General features: G+C 54.3%; 1 protein-coding gene across 4 annotated transcripts in view; it reads left to right on the top strand.

The window, feature by feature from the left end:
- The window catches only part of SLC39A11 (solute carrier family 39 member 11), a 97,811-nt gene that overhangs the window by 75,502 nt on the left and 4,003 nt on the right, over positions 1 to 18,306 (top strand). The window lies entirely within an intron of this gene.

Here is an 18,306-nt window from a genome sequence, read left to right as displayed (position 1 = left end):
AGAAAAGCGGGAGGCACCAGCTCTAGACACCGCGCTTCTCTAACCTTTTGAAATAAAAGCCTCTTCATAAAGTCTGCAGAGGCTCTAGAGATGCTTGAACAAAGGGACTTTTTTTCATCAGCTGCTCAGTGGAAGCTAAGAAGCCAGAAGCAGCTGGTTCTTTCTCTGTATTTACAACAGCATTAATCATGTTAGATGAAAGGTGGAGTCTGTACCATGAAAATACCAATGCAAATTTAGTCAGCTGCGAAAGGAGGCAAAATAACTTCATTGCCATCAATCTGTCTGTCACTGTCATCTGCGGGCAGCCCCAAAATCGCTTAGTGTAGCCACTCCACTGTGAAGCTGCTTGGAAATACCCAAGAGTAAAATTTTAGGTGGCTAATTTGTATTATGGAGGCTTAAAAAACAACAGTAGACTTATACTTGATGTGAGCTAATGTGAGAAATAGAGCTAAATCTTTTGACACATCAGCACGGGAAATTGCTCTTTGGCCAACCTCAGCTCTTAGGAGACACGACAGTCATGATCCCCCTCGTGTCCATTATTTTGAAATAGTGTTTTAATGAAACAGCTGCGTGACTCGGTTTACCTCCTCCATTCTGCTTCCCGCTGGGTGTGACTAACCGCGTTAGCACCGAGCTGAGCTGAACCTGGGGTGAGCTGCCTCGCAGGAAGGCTTATTCCTTCAGACCTTGAACTGTGCAAAAGTATTTACGAACGCTCCGACATGCTCAGAGCCGGAGCTAAGGATGCCGACGCCTGGGGATGCTTGCAGTGGCTGGTAGATGTTTCCAGGGTTGGCTGTGACTTGCCCACGCTAACTGGAGGACCTTCCTTGCTGACTTGTGCTTGATGAATAAATGCTGGCTTGCTTGGGAAAGCGCTGCCTGATTGCATTGCTCCCAGAGGGGTGAAATCTCAGCAGGAGCCTGAATTCATTCCAGCTTGCTGTAGGGCCCTGGTGAGACACAGCTGTGCTGTATCCTGAAGGGCTGTTCTCAGAGCCACAAGCTTTGCAAATAAGCAGCGTGTTTGCAGAGAGACAATTAGGAAGGGGGTAGCGCCAGCCGCTCTGCAAACCGCAGCAGTGCCGCAGCAGTGATGTCTGGGCGTTGCAAGCAGCCAGGTGCTGCTCTGGCCGGGTTTGCTGCCAAGCTTGGAGCGAGCTCTCCGGGTGAAGCCCTGTGCACTGGAGCACCTCAAGGGTGGGTGTTGCAACAGGGTCCCTGCCTGCCTCAGCCAAATGTCATGGTCCCAAGTGCTTTGCTTTTTTTGTGTAGTGCAGCATGAGGGCTAACACCCTGTTCCCAATACCTTTCAGCGATGCTCTGAGGCTTTTCTTAGGCTGAAGGCTTTCCCCTGCATTGGCAGTTGGAATATTTCTCGGTGCTGCTCGCTGCCTACCTGTCTGCCCGTGGCAGGGAGGGGTGCTGTGGGGCTCCCATCCTGGCCGTGCGCTTGGGGCTGTGCTGTTGCAGAGCTCAGCCCTGGCTGAGTGTGGCGAGGGACCGTTTTTGAGTTTTAAAGCACAGTGGGGCCGGTGTGGTACAGAGATGGGGCTGGTTGGGAGCCACAGTGGCTAGTAAGCACCGGCCCGGGTGGTATAAGCAGAGCATTGCAGGCGTAGACCTGCAGCTGATGGTCTGAGTCAGGGGGATGTTTCAGGGTTTGGTTAAAAACCAAAAAAGGATGATTACGAAGCAGGGTAGGATTCTCATCTTTTAAAACACCTGGTGCTTTGCATGTGCTGGCATCACCTCTGCCATTCCCGGACTCTGGGCTCTGGTACGGTCCTGGCCCTTACCTCTGTGGTTGCAGGATCGGGCCCTCTGGGCTGCTCCATCCATCCCATCTCCCCGGAGCATCTCGGTGCTGCCTGCCAGGCCGCTGCCCCCACTCGTCTGTGTTTCTTTGCTGCCACCGGGTGTGCAGGCTCCGTTCCTGCGATCTCGCTCCTCTGCAGCTCCTCTCTGCCGGTGCCAGGGCTCACCCTTGGATTACAGCCCCTCACCTTGCGAGTTGTTTCATTTATGGCTTGCAGCGAGGGGGGACCCCACTTTATTTGGCCTGTCAGGGGATGCCGGTGAAATGCGGTCCCGTGCCCAAGGAAGGTGGGGTCTCAGCAGCTGGGCTGGATCTTCACTTTCATGTGCGGGTGGGTATCGGTGCTCCTTCGGCTGCTCAGCACACTCGAGCCTTTTTCGGAAAGGTGATGTAGGTTTTATGGCAGTTTTGACAGGGCTTAGGGCAAGCTAACGTCTGCTTTTGGGGTGTTTCCCGTGGGGGGCTGAGCCACTGCTCATCCTCGGGCAGGAGCATCCCTCCCTCCTTGCTGCAGGGCTGCAGTTTGCTTGCCCGGTTCCTCACAAGGATGAATACACTGGAAAGTCCCACAGGCTGGAAATAGCAGCTCAGGACAAAGCTGCTGCGGTGACAGAAGAGGAGCGAGTCCCAGGGCAAGTGCGTGCCTGGGGCAGAGGGGCAGTGCCCAGTGTGGGGCATGCAGGGAGCCCCAGGAGGGGAAGGTCCCCTCCAGATGTGAGCGGGGAGGTATGAGCTGCTCCTGGCTGCCTTCCAGGCAGGAAGGTAAAGAGAAGGGCAGCCATGTCTTAAAAAAAAGAGCTGGTTTACCTCCCCCTCTTTGCACACTGTAGTGTGGGGGGAGGAAGCCCTCTCCACCTTGTGTGGCTGATTTAACAGGAACCAGATGGAGCTGGAGCTGCTGAGATCAAGACAGGCTGAATTTGCACTTACCTCGGCCGCTCTGGGGATGCAGAGCGGGCAGGAGCGCGGGCAGGGGTGCAAGATGGGCTGTCCAAACTTGGTGTACTTTGTCGGTGGCTTCCCTGGGACTGGGTGTAGGAAGAGAGGGGCTGGGGCAGGTCCCCGCTATTGGCCACACTCTGCGTGCCTCCATCCACCGGGGCTGCAGTGCAGGGGAGTGGCGTGTGTCGGGGTGACCTCCCTCTCTCCAAGTCCCTGCTGTGTCTTTGATAGGACAGAAGCACCCACCAGTGAACCTGGGGGTGACCTTGAGCCCCTCATCCCATGGCGGGTTATGCCTGCGATGCTGGGCAGCTGCAAGGTGGGGCTGGGGGCTGGCACAGAGGAGATCCCACGTGCCCACTCTGCCGTCCCCTCTGGGCCATGTCCCTTCCCTCGGGACCCGCCTCGACGCCTCTGTGTTGGCACCCAGGAGCCTGCAGCATCTCCACTCCCGCATCCCCTACCCACGCGGCGCAAGCTCATGCCTTGGCTGGAAAACAAGAGTGGAGGGGACGTGGGGTCCCTGAGGACCTCTCTTTTTCTTTCCCTCCCATCAGAGGCTCTTCCTTTGAGAATCAGCACAAGGGGCTGGTCATTCCTTCCCCGTTCCACCTGGCAGAATGCTAGTGCCTCGGCATGGTGCTTGGGTTTGGGGGAGCCTGGCAGCGCAGGGGAGCAGGGATGCGGGAGCCTGGTTCTGCTCTTGCTCCTTACAAATCCTCCCTGTGCTGTTTGCTCTCTGAAAGCAGCAGGCAGCTTGTAATCATGCTGTATGCAAGCACACAAATGCCAAATCCCTGTTCTTATGGAGTGTTGCTTTTTCCTGTGAAATTTTTTCTGTCAAAGAGGAATTCACTGTAAAATTAATTTACTCGGTTAGGATTGTGGGAACCCCTGAACGTACCTGCATTATACTGCAGAGTGAACAGAAAACTACCATAAAAAGCCATTTTGCTTTTAATAGGAGAAAGGTTTGGAAATGTCATTAAGATACAGACCCCCCACCCCGAGGAGGCCGATGGAGGGTGAGGGCTTCGCCTCCGGACAGCGGCAGTGGGGGAAGACAGGGGTGAGCGGAGAAAGCAGAACAGTTTCTGCAACTGGTCTCATCTGTGTGGTGAGCGGTGCCTGGACTTGGATGGCTTCCTTGGCTGCTTAATTTGGGTTTGAACAGCCGAGCCCGGTGCCCCATGCCCACATATCTGTTACACTCTGCATTTTTGTTACTGGCTCACCTCTGTGCTGGCTGCTTGGGCACCTTCCCCGTGCTCCCAACATGGACGGGCAGGGCTGCTTCTCTACTTCTTCTGTCAAAAACAGGAGATGAATTAGGACAGTGTGGACCTGACCGTTAGGCGTGAATAACTTGGCTGGTTGCAGGCAAGAAATATCTGCAAGTCTGACCTGAACTGAAAAGACAGAATAAAACACATACAGGCTTTTTCTGCACTCTTCCTCCCCAAAAAGTGCATCGTGCATTTATTTTTTTTTTTTAAAATCCATCCCCTGTTACAGGGTTAAAAAGCTCATGTCCCTGCTGATGGCCAGGAAGGCAGAGACGCCCGGGGTGACCTGCAGGCTCTGGGCTCGCAGTCCAACACCCGCGGTTCCTGCGGAGCAAGAGCTGTGGCCGAGCCGTCCCCATCCCTGGTTGCTGCTCCTCTCCCGCCTGACACTAGGTGGTAACATCCATGTCCCTAGCAGCCTGCTCTCGGCAGAGCTGGGGCTGGTGCGTGGTCTCGCACCGCTGTAGGGCAAGCCCTGGAGCTAACGGGACTCCCAAACGTGGCTTTTTCGCTGGCAAACCGCCTAGCAGAGGGCTGCTCTTTCAGGTGTGAGGGAACGTTCAAATAAGTGAAACCAATATCGAGTTAAACGCTGTAAATTACTTTGAGCAGATGACATATATAAAGGACTAAAAGTTTGAAAAATAAAGTGAAATGTTTTCTTAAGCCATGGGTGGTCTGGGCACCGGGTCCTCATAGGATACCGCAGATGCAGATAATTTAGAGAGGTTAAAAATGGTGCAGGCAAGTTTTTGGCAAACCTCTGCCTTAGGATGAAGCCGAGTACATTTAGGGGTGGGGGGCCGGGGGGTGTTGGGTGCTGCCTCTGGTTTAAAGCAGAGGGAGCTGCTGCTGATGGCAGCTTTCCCTGTGTGATTCTTGGGGAGCAATTCTCGGGGTTCACATGGGTCCCCTTTAGCAGCTGTAGCAGTCGGAGGGGAGCCGGCGGCGGGGGGACCCCTCGGCACTCGGGCAGGGACCAGAGGCATCTCCCCCGCTGTGGGTGTCACCCCTCCAGCAGCCTCTTTTCCTGGGCACAGCACTGCCAGCGCAGGGACCCTTCTGGGCGAGGTGGGCCTGCACCCAGTGAGCTTTTCTCACCCCCAAGCTCCTCAGCGCAGGGACGGACTCCTCTCCTTCAGCAGCACTGGGGCAATCAAAGAGGTTGTTGCGTCCTCTCCTGCAAGCTGCAGGTAATGTTTTGTCCAGGGTCTGAGCCCTGCTCGCAGCGGATGCAAGGAAGGGGAAAAGCGCATGTTTTTGTCGGTGTAATGTTTAACTTGGGTTTGCCCTTCCCCAGCACAGCTCGACTTGCAAACTGCTTTTGGTGCTGGTGGACCATCGCATCGTGGCGTCGGAGCTCTCACCAGCAGCCCACCTGCCCCGGCTATCTCCTGAATGAAAGCTTCTATTTAGGGCAGCTGGAGAGCGGGTGTGAGTGTGGAAGTGATGTAAACAGATATATATCCCCCCCCCCCTCGCCCTGATGATGATGGTGATGTTTCCTCCACTGCAGCACAATGGCTCCCATTCATTGGCCCTTTTGCTGGGAATGCTGGCCTTGTTTTGATCTGTTGTGCCCACAGATTGTTTCCTGTCCAGCTTTGGTAAAACAGACAGAAAAGAGGCTTCGAGTTGACAGGCAGACTTTGACTATGGCTTGGAAAATATTATTTCATGGGACAGCCTGTGCCTCCCACGCTGTGTCTCTCAGGGTGGAAAAAAAAAAAAGGCTTGATTAATGTACGGAGATTGAAACCAGGCAAAAATTTTATACTGTGTTTTCTTTGAATGAATGGAAATCATTGTGGTCTGAGAGACAGCAGAAGACACGCTGGGTTTTTTTTCTCGTTCAAACACATGCAACCTCCGTCTCTTGCTTATGAATAAATCCACAGTGGAGCTAATATTTGGGTAGGATCGAAATGTGGGGTCAAATCCCGCCTTCTTTATCAGATCAAGGCTGTGCACAGAAACACCTAATGGAAAAAATCCATCTATTGATTGTAGGAGGGATGGGGCTGGACGGGGATTTCCACATTTCCCCAGTATCCCAGACAGATGCTGCTCCTGCAGCCAGGCTGCTCCTGCCTGGGGCGCAGCGCAAAGCCCAGTTACAAAACAAAACTGTTGGAAGATGCTTATTAAGCACCTTTTAATTGGTCTCTCCTGAAGGTAGATGTTTATTACTAAGTGAGAGTTAATGAGCTGGGTATGTTTTTCTCGAGGGCTTTTCTTTTGTGAACGGTGGAGATGATACCGAGGTGCCTTTTCACCGTGGGTGGAGCTCTGGAGAAGAAAGTGGTCTGGAAGGGTCTGGTGAGCCACACAACAGGACTGTGGCTCCTCAGCTGCTGCGTTTCTCATTGTGGCTAATGAACCTCAGCAGTGACAGCTGAAGAGTTGGAGAAGAGAGGAGGCGCCTGCTGGCAGCGATGGCATCTTCCCAACAGAAGCCTCAGACGCAGAAGTCCCAGCCCCCATGTGCAAACATGCAGATTGGTTTTAAGAGAAGAAATGCACAATTTAGGCAGAAGAGCGGGTCTTGGTGCCAGGTGAAATGAGGCTGTGTGGATGTTCGGAAAGCGCTCTCCTCCATCACTTGCTGGGAGAGCCAGGGCTACGGTTTGGCTGCGATGGGACAGACGCCCCACGCTCGCCCTGCTGCAGCAGCAGAGCTGATGCGTGTGTGCTCCTCCTGCCAAAGCCTTGTGATTCTCTCTTTGTCCATCAGAAAACAGTGTTTTATTGTAAACGGATGTTACAGATCTTCTTGGCCATTAGGAAAAGGAAGTGGGTGCCTGGGAAGAAAGGTGAGGTGGGCTCAAACTGCTTCCCCCGCCCCGGAGATGTTTGCAGGGCTGTGCAGTATCAGGCAGCACCTCTGCCTGCGCTTCCCCATCCTGAGGCCTTTCCCAGCAGCTGCTGTCATCTTGGATGGAGCTTCCTGGTTCCTGTTTGAAGCCCTAGGAGATGCTGCAGAACTGCTTTGACACGCTTGGGTTACAGTGCAGGTGAGGTCTCACAAAACAGCCCCTGGTGGAAGGCAGAACGGAGGATGGCCATGGCCCGTGGAGCAGCGTAGCCTCCCTTCCCACTCCTTATCCTCAGTAAATAAACTTAAACCACCGACAGACAGAAGCCAGAGTGACCATGATGTCTTGGCTTCATCCTGTATCCAAGAAAAATTATCTGCATGAATAATGAAACCAGCATGACACCAAACACAACAGTGTGTCCAGCCTCTCCAGGAGCTACTGGCTGCTCCTGTCATCTTGCACGGCCGGCTCTGTGGGATGGGCAAACAAAATGCAGTGGGAAAGCTGTGTGGCCTCCAGTGTTTTTACTGAGCTGCCTTCAAAGCTACCAGATGTTTTCCACACCAGGAAAACATTTGTTCTCCTGCAGTGCCTGGATAGTCTATTGCCTGCAGACGGACCTGCTTCCCATTTTGGTTCAATGCTGGGGAGTTAAGTCTGGGGTCTTACGGCACTCTGCTGCTCCAGCCCCTGATGGGGAGAGACGTGGGCAGGCAGCAGAGAGCTTGTTTTCCAATCCTGGGACTGGGAGCAGAGCTTGAATGTTTTCCTGGTCCTCAGAAAAGGTAGCTTGGTTTGGTCACAGCAATCTGGGTTACTGGAGCCGTGGGTTCAGTGTGAATTTAGATTTGTGGAGGAGACTTCCCCAACGCAAACCAGGTCTCTGGACCCCAGCAAGGACCCTTGCCTGGCTGCAGCACAGCAGGTCCCCTGGGTGGTCGATGGCTGGTGGGAAGGTGCTTGTGTCCTCCTTCGCAAAGTGAACCCGTTTTGGATCCACAGCTGCCATCAGGCAGGGCTCCAGCTGGGAGAGCAGCTCCTCGGTAGTTCTTGGCAGCAAACTGCATCTTGAGCAGTTTACCTTGGCCTCGTGATGCTGGTCCTGCCTCCTGCTAGGCTGCGGAGGTCGGGGCGGGTCCGTTCTCCCCCATCCCTGTGCACCGGTGCGGGATTAGGGCTCAGCTCTGGGGCCAGGGAGCAGCAGGCAGCTGCCCTTTCTGGAGGATGCTTTTTTTCCTCTTTGAGTCTTGCAAACAGGCGCTTGGCTGGCCTGGGGTGGTTTTTCATTGCATGGCTGCGTTTAGGGGCAGCTGCTCTTTCCGAGGTAGCCGGCTGTCAGAGGTGATGCACATAGAGGTGCTGAGGAGGGAATTGCTGTGGACCAAGGAGTGGAGCCATGCACCGGCTGCTGGGTCCCATGGAGGCGTCGGGCAGGGGGTAAGGGAGGTGGGGAGCATCCTCCAAAAGTAGCCAAACAGCAGAAGGCTGCTAGAGAAAACGGGTGCTTTGTGCTTTCTTGAAGTTAAGAAACTGGAATTCAAGGCATTCTAAGTCAGTGCCTCAGCAAGGAAAACCTGCCTGAAGTGGTGCAGCCCACGGCAGAGCCAAGCTGAGCAGAATCCCTTGGGCTCTGTGGCTTGTGTCTGCATGTCAGAGGCTCTTTTGCTGCGATGGTGCTGGCAGGTTTGGTGGCAACACTCATTCTTCTTCCCTTGCCTGTCCCTTATCCAAAATGGGCTGGTTGAAAGCCCCAGGCAGCCCAGCCGCCGTTGGGCCCCAGCTCCTGGGGCTGGATGGGCGCTGCAGCCTTTATTCGTTGCTGCGGGCTGGAGGAGGAGAAGACCTCCCAAGTCAGCAGGGAGGTCTCCAAAGCCTGGCTGGGAGCCGGGTTGCTGGCTGCGAATCCCTCACTGGCGGTTGGCGTTTACATCACCGTTTGTATAAATAGCCTCCCCTTCTCCTCTCTCTCACTTCTTCCTTCTCCCTTACTCAAGTGTCTAGACTGAGGAGGGGTTTGGTTGATTTGTAATACTTATGAGAGACAGCTGGCCTCCCAAACAACATCTGGCTCCGTGGAAAGTCTGTGTAATGGTTGCATTCTTCTCTTTCTTGTGGTGGTCGCTGCATCTGCAGATACAGCATGAAGGATAGGAGACGCCCGGAGCAGCTCCCATGTGAAGCTTTTTGGCTTCTCACCTCTCTGGGAGGGGACTTTGCGGGGAGCTGCCCAACCCCTTCCCCAGGTGTGCTGTTGGCCAACTAATGTTTGCTGACCAAGCTCAGCTGGGTGCTGCAATGGCCAAGCAGCCCATGGTGGCCTTGCAAGAGGAGGAGGCTTCAGCTTTGTGTTTGCCAGAACCCATGAGCAGCAGCTGCTGAATGCATTGCAATACTTCCCCAGGGGCACGGCTCACCCTGCACCCTGCGGTGGAGGTGAGGCACCCATGGTTTTCAGTGCAGCCACGTTGGGTGTCTGCATCATCCTCTGACGTTTTGCAGGAGAGCAGCTGGGGAGGCTGCTCAGAGGCAGGAAGGGCCACAGAGGGGTCCCAGGGCTGGCTCTCCTTGGTGGGTCCAGGCTGTGCATGTTGCTGCGGCCAGAGGATGGAGAGCGATGCAGTCACAGCAGGCGCTGCAGAGGTGAGCAGGGGCTGGCGGGGCCAGGCTGCGCAAGCACCTGCCCTTGAACCTGGTCCCTGCTCCCACAGGTTGAAGCATCAGGCGCTGCTCCCTCCTCATCCCCAAAACCTGGCGATCACATGTTCTCCAGGACCTCATTGCAAAGGTCTCTCCTGCCCCAGTTTTGATCTGCAAAGTGCACCCGTTCAGTTCCTGTTCACCTTAAAATAAAAGAAAGAGGGCAAAGAAAGAAGCAGAGAAAGAAAAAGCCATTATCCGTGTTTATCTTCTCAAGATAATGCCAAACAAGGCTCACTTTGAACACCAGGTTCAGTCTCTGCAGCCCCAGTGGCCTGTTCTTCTCTTTAGCAGCCTGCTTTAAAAATAAACCCTCTGAGGAGGGGAAGCAATTTGAATGAAGACATTGTTACCGTATATGATGCGATAATAGGGCCTTTTATAGCTACAGCTGTTGGTAAATTGTTTAGTTCCAGGTTTTGGGGCTGCATAAAGAGGCTGCTCTGGTGCTTTCACAGTATCCCCCGGCACGGTTTAGCGGCGATGCTGCAGGAGAGGGAAGACGAGAAACCATTTTAGTACTTTTAATTTTGCTCTTAGCTAATTATCCCCATCAGGATGCAAACGCAGACATGCAGGAATCGTTTGTAAGCCCCTCTGTGCAACCCTGCCACGGCAGTGAGCTCTGCGTGTGTGGCCGGTGAGCTGCCCACCGCGGGGTGGGAGCAAGTGGGATGCTGCGCTCCGTCACGACGTTACCGCAGGCAGCTGAGAGAAGATGAGTGAAATACATATGTATATTTACCTACACATATAGCTGGGCTTGGAGTCCTTTCAGGTTCTTTTCACCACCTAGCAGGGAAGAAAAGTAGTGTCTGTATTAACTACATTCATCCTTCTTCCCTTGCCTTGCTCGAGGCTTTTGTTTTCTGGAAGCGATGGGGGTCGATGGCTGCCTGGCTTTGGAGGACAAGGCAAAAAAGCCTTAAAAAACACCCCCCTAAACCATTCCCCTGCCCCAGCATGTTATTTGCTCTGAGATTTCCATGGCATGTAAAATAATTTTCTGTGTGAAAAGTGCTTACGATTTGAAGATTCGTACAAAGGGGAGAGGGTTGGCATTTTTACATGAAGCTATAAACATTAATTGGCAGGTATTATTGGGAATTTTTATAGGTGGACTGTAATCCCAGCCCTGCTTTTAGACCACCCAACTTCTCTCTGTGTTTAATTTTTTAAAAAATATTTTAATAACCTTTATAAGGTTCTGTATCTCCCTCCAGCTCTAGTCCTACCCGAGATCAATGCAGCCACATCGTTAAATCCTGCTTTATATATGGGTGTTCCTATATGAATATGTAAACACTTAAATTTTCTGCAGCCCATCACTGTTTAAAAATAGAGTTAACAAGGTCTTATGTGAGGGTTGTCTTAAGGTATTCAAAAATAGGTGCTTCTGACTTGTAGGGTCTTAACTGAAACCTCCTGGTGATGTTTGGAGGTGAAGGTGGCTCCTTGGTGGCTGCTGGGGAAGGGTGATCTTGGTTTCTGCTCAAAAATGGAGAAATATCTGTCCAAGCCATCACCTTTGGGAGCTTGCTTTGATGAGGTGCAAGCTCTCACCGCCCTTATACTCTTGTTTTCACAGTCGTTGCTGTTCTGCTTGCAAGAGTTTGGTGGGATTTACAGAGTGCCTCGGAGCTGGGTGTCTGCAGGGCTCGGGGTGGCCCCTAATGACGCAGAGCTTACCTCCAAATACAGCTCTGAGAAAGGAAAGATGCTGCGAATAACAGCAACAGTGGGGGTCCTGCAGCTCTGCATGCTGCTTTTTAATGCTGCCTTCATATCGTTACCTTATGAACAGGGAAACTGAGGCGGGGCAGACGCCTGTCACAGGGGCTGAGCCTCTCCCGGGTCTCTCCCACCAGTCTGCAGCCAGAGCATCGTCCCACCTCGGGCTGGGTCCCCACCTCCCCGCCTGGCTGGGCAGAGCTGGGGACTGTCCGCCGGCTGTCGGGAGCTCATTCGTGTGTAGGTGATGTCACCGGTGTCAGACCCGGGAATAGTCGGGTCTTGTGCTGGTCCCTTTCCTCGGGCACAAATTTAACCCCTGTAAGTATGGTGGGGAAGTGATGCTGGGAACGGGAAGTGATGTTTTCATCCATTTACAAGTAATCTGTTAACTTTTTAGCTAGATAGACCGTAACTGTGCAAACGGAAGTTTGTCTGTGCGATGGATACTGCTTTTCATTACGTACCGTGAGAGCAAGCGGCAGGACGAGGGCAATCGCTCCTGGCTTGTGTCTCCTGCAAAGGTGGTTTTGCAGGGAGCGAGTCCAGGGCTCGGTCACGTCTCCTGCTCATTTTGCAGATACCAGTCTTGGAGAGCTGGAGCCAGCCAAGGCTCGGCTGATGCTGGCTGGATCCTGCGCTCACAGGTCGTGTTCACGCTCTTATCTGGCAGCAGGAGAAAGTGCCAAGGCTCCCCGAGCCTTTCCTGCTGCGCAGCTGAGGTCAAAACATGGCGAAAGAGAGAAGAGAGCAGGAACGCGCAGAGCTCATGAAATGTGTCTTTGTGCTTCCCAGATCGGGGGAGACGTGAACTTTTACCCTGTGCGTGAGTCTGACTCATAAATCAGTTACATAAATAACTGGGCAGATAAGAATAAAGATTTTGAAACCCCAGAGAAATAAATAGCTCACAGACAATGGGACCCCTCCGTGCGATCCGGCGGTAGATACGCGCCTGCTGTAACAGAACAACCGCTGGCCAGCCAGCCGTGCACAGCCGCGGTCTCGATCACCCATCGCCCACCCCGGCCGATGTCGAGGTTGTGAACTTGCTCTTGCCGGCAGCCGCTTGTGTTCGGGTACAGCTGGAGGGGGGTGTCTGGACTTGTGTCTGGCCGAGCCCCCCCCCCGGCTTCACTGGGATGGGGAGGAGATGTCCCAGCCCTGTGGGGCATTGAGCCTGGGCTGGCAGCACCTGGTACCCAAGGGATGACCCTCGCTTGCACCGTGTATCTTGTGGGATGTTCTTGCACCCTTGGCCAGCTGTGTCTGAGGGCTTGCCCACCTTGGTGGGCCAGTCCCCTGTTTCCTTGGCCAATTAAGCTGTAACGGTAATGACCGGGTGGTTCACGCGGGAAGGGTTTGGAGGGTCAGTCCTCCCGAGGGAGCGCCGGAGTATGTGGCGATCACGAGATGCAGGGGGAGCTGAGCTTTGTGTTTGCTGTTGGTTGAAGTGGGAGGGGAGGTAGGAAAGAGTCCTCGTGTGAATCTAGCAAAGACACGTGTGCCGCGGGCCCGACGCAGAGCACACCGACACGCCGCAGGTTGGGGGAAGTAAAAGTCCTGCGTGTTTTAGCTAAGTGATGAAACCAGAAGATGAACCGGCTCAGGCACGTGAATGTGTGTGGATGCTTCGTGCACCATGCCCGTTGCCTTGGTGCGCAGGATGCAGCCGGCTGGGTGGCGTGGGGGCTTCCCCATCCTGCCCACCCAAGCCCTGCCTGAGCTGAGGTTTCCTCGGAGAGGGGAGGCACGTGGCAGCCCTGTCCCGGGCTGGCCTGGCACTGATGGGGATTTGTGCCAGGAAAGCTGGAGAATTTCTTGCTCTTCAGCAAAAGTTCACGTCCCCGCTGCCGCAGTCAGAGGGGAGAGCTGGTTTTATGACTTTGAACTTAGCTTACGCACCTTTGGGATAAATTAAGGGTAAAATTTCCTAAAATTGTAAATGTTTACTGTGTGCGGATCCAGAGCGGTGTATATGTAAGGCTGGCGGAGGGCCAGGCGAGCAGATGTGACACAGACCAGGCGGCATGCTGCTTAAGAGCCGAGCAATTGAATGAGAAGAGGGAGGGAAGGGGTAGGAAGAGGTATGGAAGTGGCTACCGAGGAGCAGCGCCAAAAGGGCCAAGCAGCGGGGGAGCAGGCGTTGCTTCCATCGGGGTGTGCCTACCACACGCGGCTCTAGCAGAGACCCGACGTGAGCTTCTCTAGTCCTGGGAGCAGGCTGCTGGCGCGGCTTGTGCGCAGGCTACGTAACCGTTCACAACGGTGCCCCTTCCGTCTTGTGCTTTTGCAGTTCTCCTTGGAGATGGGTGTCCATGCAACCGTCTGGCCCATTTCTGTCTCCTGATCTCTGCAGCTCTTCCCCTGGTTTGTGCCCCAAATTCCTTCCTGCCGCTTCTCTTCCCTTTGTTTCCTTTCAGATGTACTGGCTGCCTTTGGTGCTGTTTGAAAAGCACCTTGCTCGTGGCACGGCTTGGGCGGAGGCTCTGCTGTCGGCTTCCAAATGAAAACAGGGTGCCTATTTTTTTCAGGTTTCATGCAGATGTAATTTCCAATCTGTCCGTATGTCTGCATAACTGGGAAATCGTGCCGTGGCTACCGGCCTGGTTGTTTCTTCGCCAGTGGGGAGCAGACCTGAGGGCTTTCAGGCTCAAGGCATTGTGCGATGGGTGGCACATGCTGCATGCCCTGCCTGGGATGGGGGCACACGCTGCATCCCCTGTGTGGTGTAGGTTCCCGCATTGCTCCATGCATTCTTGTGTTCCCGTGGGTAATGAGGCTGGTGGCTGCACTCAAGAGGAGGAGGCATGATAGGTTTGTGTCCACTTTTTTTTTTAATGGTTTTGAGTGTTTGAAATGAAAGATACTGTAATTATTAAAGGACTAATCTGTGGGAGTAACATCCTCCCACCTGCTTTGGCAGATTTGGCCTTTAAAATGTTGAGCACCTAAAGCAATGAAGTCACCAGGAGCCCCGTGTGCCCATGGATGGGTCAGGCTGCTGTTCAGGGTGGGAGCGTGGTCGGGTGGGCATTGGGGCTGGTGGGGGGGACCGCTGCCAGCCCCCTCCCCCCCTGCAGCTCCCCGGCCGCCTCCTCGCGTGAGAGCCTCCCGTAACGCCGGGGCAGAGCGTGCCGGCAGCTGTGTTTAACAGGTAGGGCAGGTATGGGGAAACGCTCAGGGCCCTGCGCTCGCCGCAGAGCTCCTTCCCACCTGCAAGCCCTGATCAAACACCTCGACGGGCGGCCCGAGTGGGAGCCATGATGTAATCTTGGGAACCCAAAACAATCGGCCCTTTCATGGCAAGACGATAACAATCAAAACAGTATGTAAGGGCCTGCCATGCAAGAATACACATGCACATTATACACTGGAGGGAATTGAAAGCCGTAGTGAAAAGGGGCTTGTTAAGAATATGTAGCCTGCTTTCATAATCAGTTTGTAAAAGAATAGGCCCTTGAAAACAAGGGTTTAGGCTTATAGAAGGCTTTCTGTGCCTTGACCTTGCAAATATGCAGAGATGCCAACTTTTTTTTGAAAGTGAACTTGGAGTCTCCCAGCGTGGTGCCACAGCAGTTGGCAGGCAAGCTGGGGGTAGGAGGTCCAGCCCTGGTACGTACGTTCCCGGGGGACACGGAGTCCTTCCCTCTCACCATGAGGAGCTGGTCCTCAGTGGAGTTCCACCAGGATGCCACGGTTTTACCTTTTCTTTCTTAAAACTGCAGCACTGGGTTCTGCTGCAGAAGAGGATCAGCCAACGCAAGGGCATCGCTGGCTCTCTGCAGAGCTTATGTGTAGATGGCACATGTCCTAGTGGCACTTCTGTTCCCCGATTGAGAAGGTTCTGGAGGGCGTCACTGTCATCACCAGTGTTTTAGAGACGGGGAAGCTGAGGCAGAGAGCTGGGAAAGGTAACATGTCCAATGCATGTTGGCTCTTTGATCCTCCATGCTTCCTAGGACACCGGGGTCCGTTGTGCCCAAATGGAAGAGCCACCCAAGTGACACTCCCGTGTCAGCCAGGGTGCCGGTGGCAGAGCCGCTAACGGGGCACACACAACCCCAGGCAGTGTCTGGTGGGCTTTCCCCTGGGCTGCTCTTTCTTTAGACCAATGCATGTTTGTAGGGTGGGGATGAGCCACAGGTTATTCAACTTGTCTGCCAACTGTCTTTTAGCTGGACACCATTGACCCATCAGACCAGATGGGATCTGCTCGAACACCTCTCTATCTTTATTTGTTGCCTTCCTTGGTTTAGAGACCCTAATGCCTCTGAACATTTCATTCTGATCCTTGTCCCTCTGGCTATGTTGGCTCCTCTCCCCGTCATTTTCTCCGCTGTGTCCCGTAGCTTGCTGCGGGCACCCGGAGGTTCAGCTCCCCTGGGCCAGGCTGCTCCAGTCTGTCTTTGTGCATCTGTTTTACAATGTGTTTCTTTGCAGTTGGGGGAAGCCTTCCAAGAATCCCCACCTATTTCCGTAATAAGGGCGCCTTTGTTTTCCTCGTACACAATGCAGCTTTGATTCAGTTGCTTTCTCACCAACTGTGTTGCCGTCAGCTCGACACGGGAGCTGCGGAGAAGGTGTGAGGTGTGCACGGCTCAGTGGCAAAGAGGGAGTGGAATGTCCCATGGGATGGTTTGATTTCACATTTGGGCACTGGAGGTAAATCTGCTTTTCCTCAGTACCCAGACATCTCCTGAGACATTGTGCTGGGCAGAGGTGGCCCCAAGCAGCGAGTGGAGGTACCCTTCATGCAGTGAAGCAAGGCAAGGCAAATAGGAGGGCTTATGTGTTCCTGGCCTCCATGTTGTCACGGAGTTATCCTTGTCCTGATGAGATTAGTGTCCCTGGGAAAGGCTCAGAAGGCCCCCAGAGTCCAAGAAGCATTCAGGCAGAACTGCAGTGCGAGGAAGCATTGAAGGAATGAGTGGTCCTAGGGGCAAGGGAATGTGGTCTGGGTGAGCGGAAGACCTTTGTGGGGGACATGGAGGGACTGGAGGCTAGGAGATGACATGGGGACCTTCTCAGCCTGATGCTGAGCCCGTAAGGTCCTTTCTGCCCTGTGGATGTCCCAAGGCAGGAGTGAGAAACCCCCTGCACAGGGACGCCTGAGTCTCTGGTGGCCTTTGCCTCTTGCCCTGCTGCACCCTGAAGCTTTGTGTGCCTGTACCCAACGCCTTCCCTGACTGCCAGCACCCACGCTGCATGATGCCGACATCCGCTTTTCTTGGGAAAACAGGTGAAAATCTTGACCCAGGAGGGGGCACATGTTGCTGCCTCCCTGCTGAGGGCTGGGGGGAATTGGGTGGCCGCAGAGGGTCCCTGTTGGTTTTGGAGCACACCGTGACCCACTGCGCGCCGTGGCACGGCGCTTGCCGTAGTGCGTGCGTGCTGTGGCACGTGGCGTGTGCTCACGCAGCCCATTGCTTGCTGAGCCAGCTGCAGCCCCATCCCCGGCACGTGCCAGACCCACTGGGCATCTGGCGCAGCCGTGGAGGTGGCCTGAGCAGTAGGGCTGGGGCCGGTTCTTGTTTCGGGGACCTGTGATGGGTTTTGCTAGGGGTGTGGGTGGGAGAGAGGGGGGGAGAGCAGGGGCAAACCCACCCATCTGGGCTTCTCCTGCTGGATCTTTCCCCAAGTTAAAATCCCTTTCCTCCTGCCCCTTGGGGCTTTCTCTCCCCTAGGGCTGCTGCAGGGCAAGGGGTCAGCACAGGGTTCCCTCCTCCTAGCGGGACTAGGGGCAAGGAGGGGGGGCTCACTGCCCTTCCCGTACAGACCCCTCCATTCACACCTCCCTCTCCCACCCCATTAATTTGTTGTGGTCGGGGCCAGTAATAGCTGCTTTGTGCGAAGGCGAGGGAAGGAGAAAAAAAAACCCAGTGCACAGACAGCGGCTCCAGTGTTTTCTAAAAGGGATGTTTTTCCCCCTCCGTTCTCTCTCTCTTTCCCTTGAATAATGTTTTTGATTGTAATAGCCTGTCCTGGTTAGGGAAACCCACAGCCTCACCCCCTTCCCCTCCCCTCTTCTGTAAACCCTGGTAGAAGTTTAAACAACCCAGAGAGATTTTTCTCATCAGTCTTATTTTACTAATAGGAAACAAGTGTTTAAAGCAGCAAAGGGAGCTTTCAGCTGCTGGCAAAGGAATAACTGACCTTGCAGAGAGGCACTGGGGTCCCGCTCGGAGCTGTGGGCTGGGGCAGGTCGCAGCCCAGTACCTTGCTGCTGGAGCTTTGAGCCCCACGGGATGGTCACGCTCTCCATGGCCCCCCAGGGATGGGCCACAGCCAACTCCACTGACACACACCGGTGAAGCCACGATGGGAGAAATGCTCCAACCGAGGAACAAGTTATCGTTCGCTCTCGTGGAGCCGCTCAGCCTAAGGCCATGCCGTAAAAAACAAGCCGCATTTGTTTTGGTGCTTGCAACATTTTTGTTGCTTGAGTGAAGGAGAAAACTCCGTATCCCAATTTCCTGGTTTTCACCAAAAATCCAAAACTCCCACTGAGGCACCCTGGAGCAGAGGGGAAGGATCATTCCCAAGGCTGGAGCAAATCCTGGCGGAGGATGAGTGACGGTGTGGGTGAGGGGTGCTGGGAGCAGCCCCTGCTCGATGAGGTGCTGGTGCAGGAGCTGGGGTGCAGCTGCCTCCTGTGTAGAACATCCGACAAATCCTCCCGCTGCAAATCCAGCTTTCGTGACCGCCAGCTGTTCGCAGAGCTATTTCCGTTTTGGATAAGCTCCGGGTGATGTGGTGGTCCCACCATGGGGTAGCTGTGTGGGAGAGGCTTTGGCAGGAGCGCAGCGGGCGGGCACAGAGTGCTCTGAAAGTGGGTGCTGAAATAGGTATGGGGTCTAAATACTGAAGGGGAGAGGGCAAGCGAGGAGAAACCTCACCTAATTCTCTGCCCTTGAACATCCCTTCAATCCTCTCCTGTCTCGTCCTTCAGCTGTCAACTCTGAGCCGTGTTTTCTGCCGCTGGGGACACGGGGCTTTACCT

The sequence above is a fragment of the Phalacrocorax carbo genome, chromosome 16 (genome assembly GCF_963921805.1).
Source record: "Phalacrocorax carbo chromosome 16, bPhaCar2.1, whole genome shotgun sequence".
Taxonomy (NCBI): Eukaryota; Metazoa; Chordata; class Aves; order Suliformes; family Phalacrocoracidae; genus Phalacrocorax; species Phalacrocorax carbo.
The sequence above is the reverse complement of the archived record's forward strand: the minus strand, read 5'-3'. Positions and strand labels throughout refer to the sequence as shown.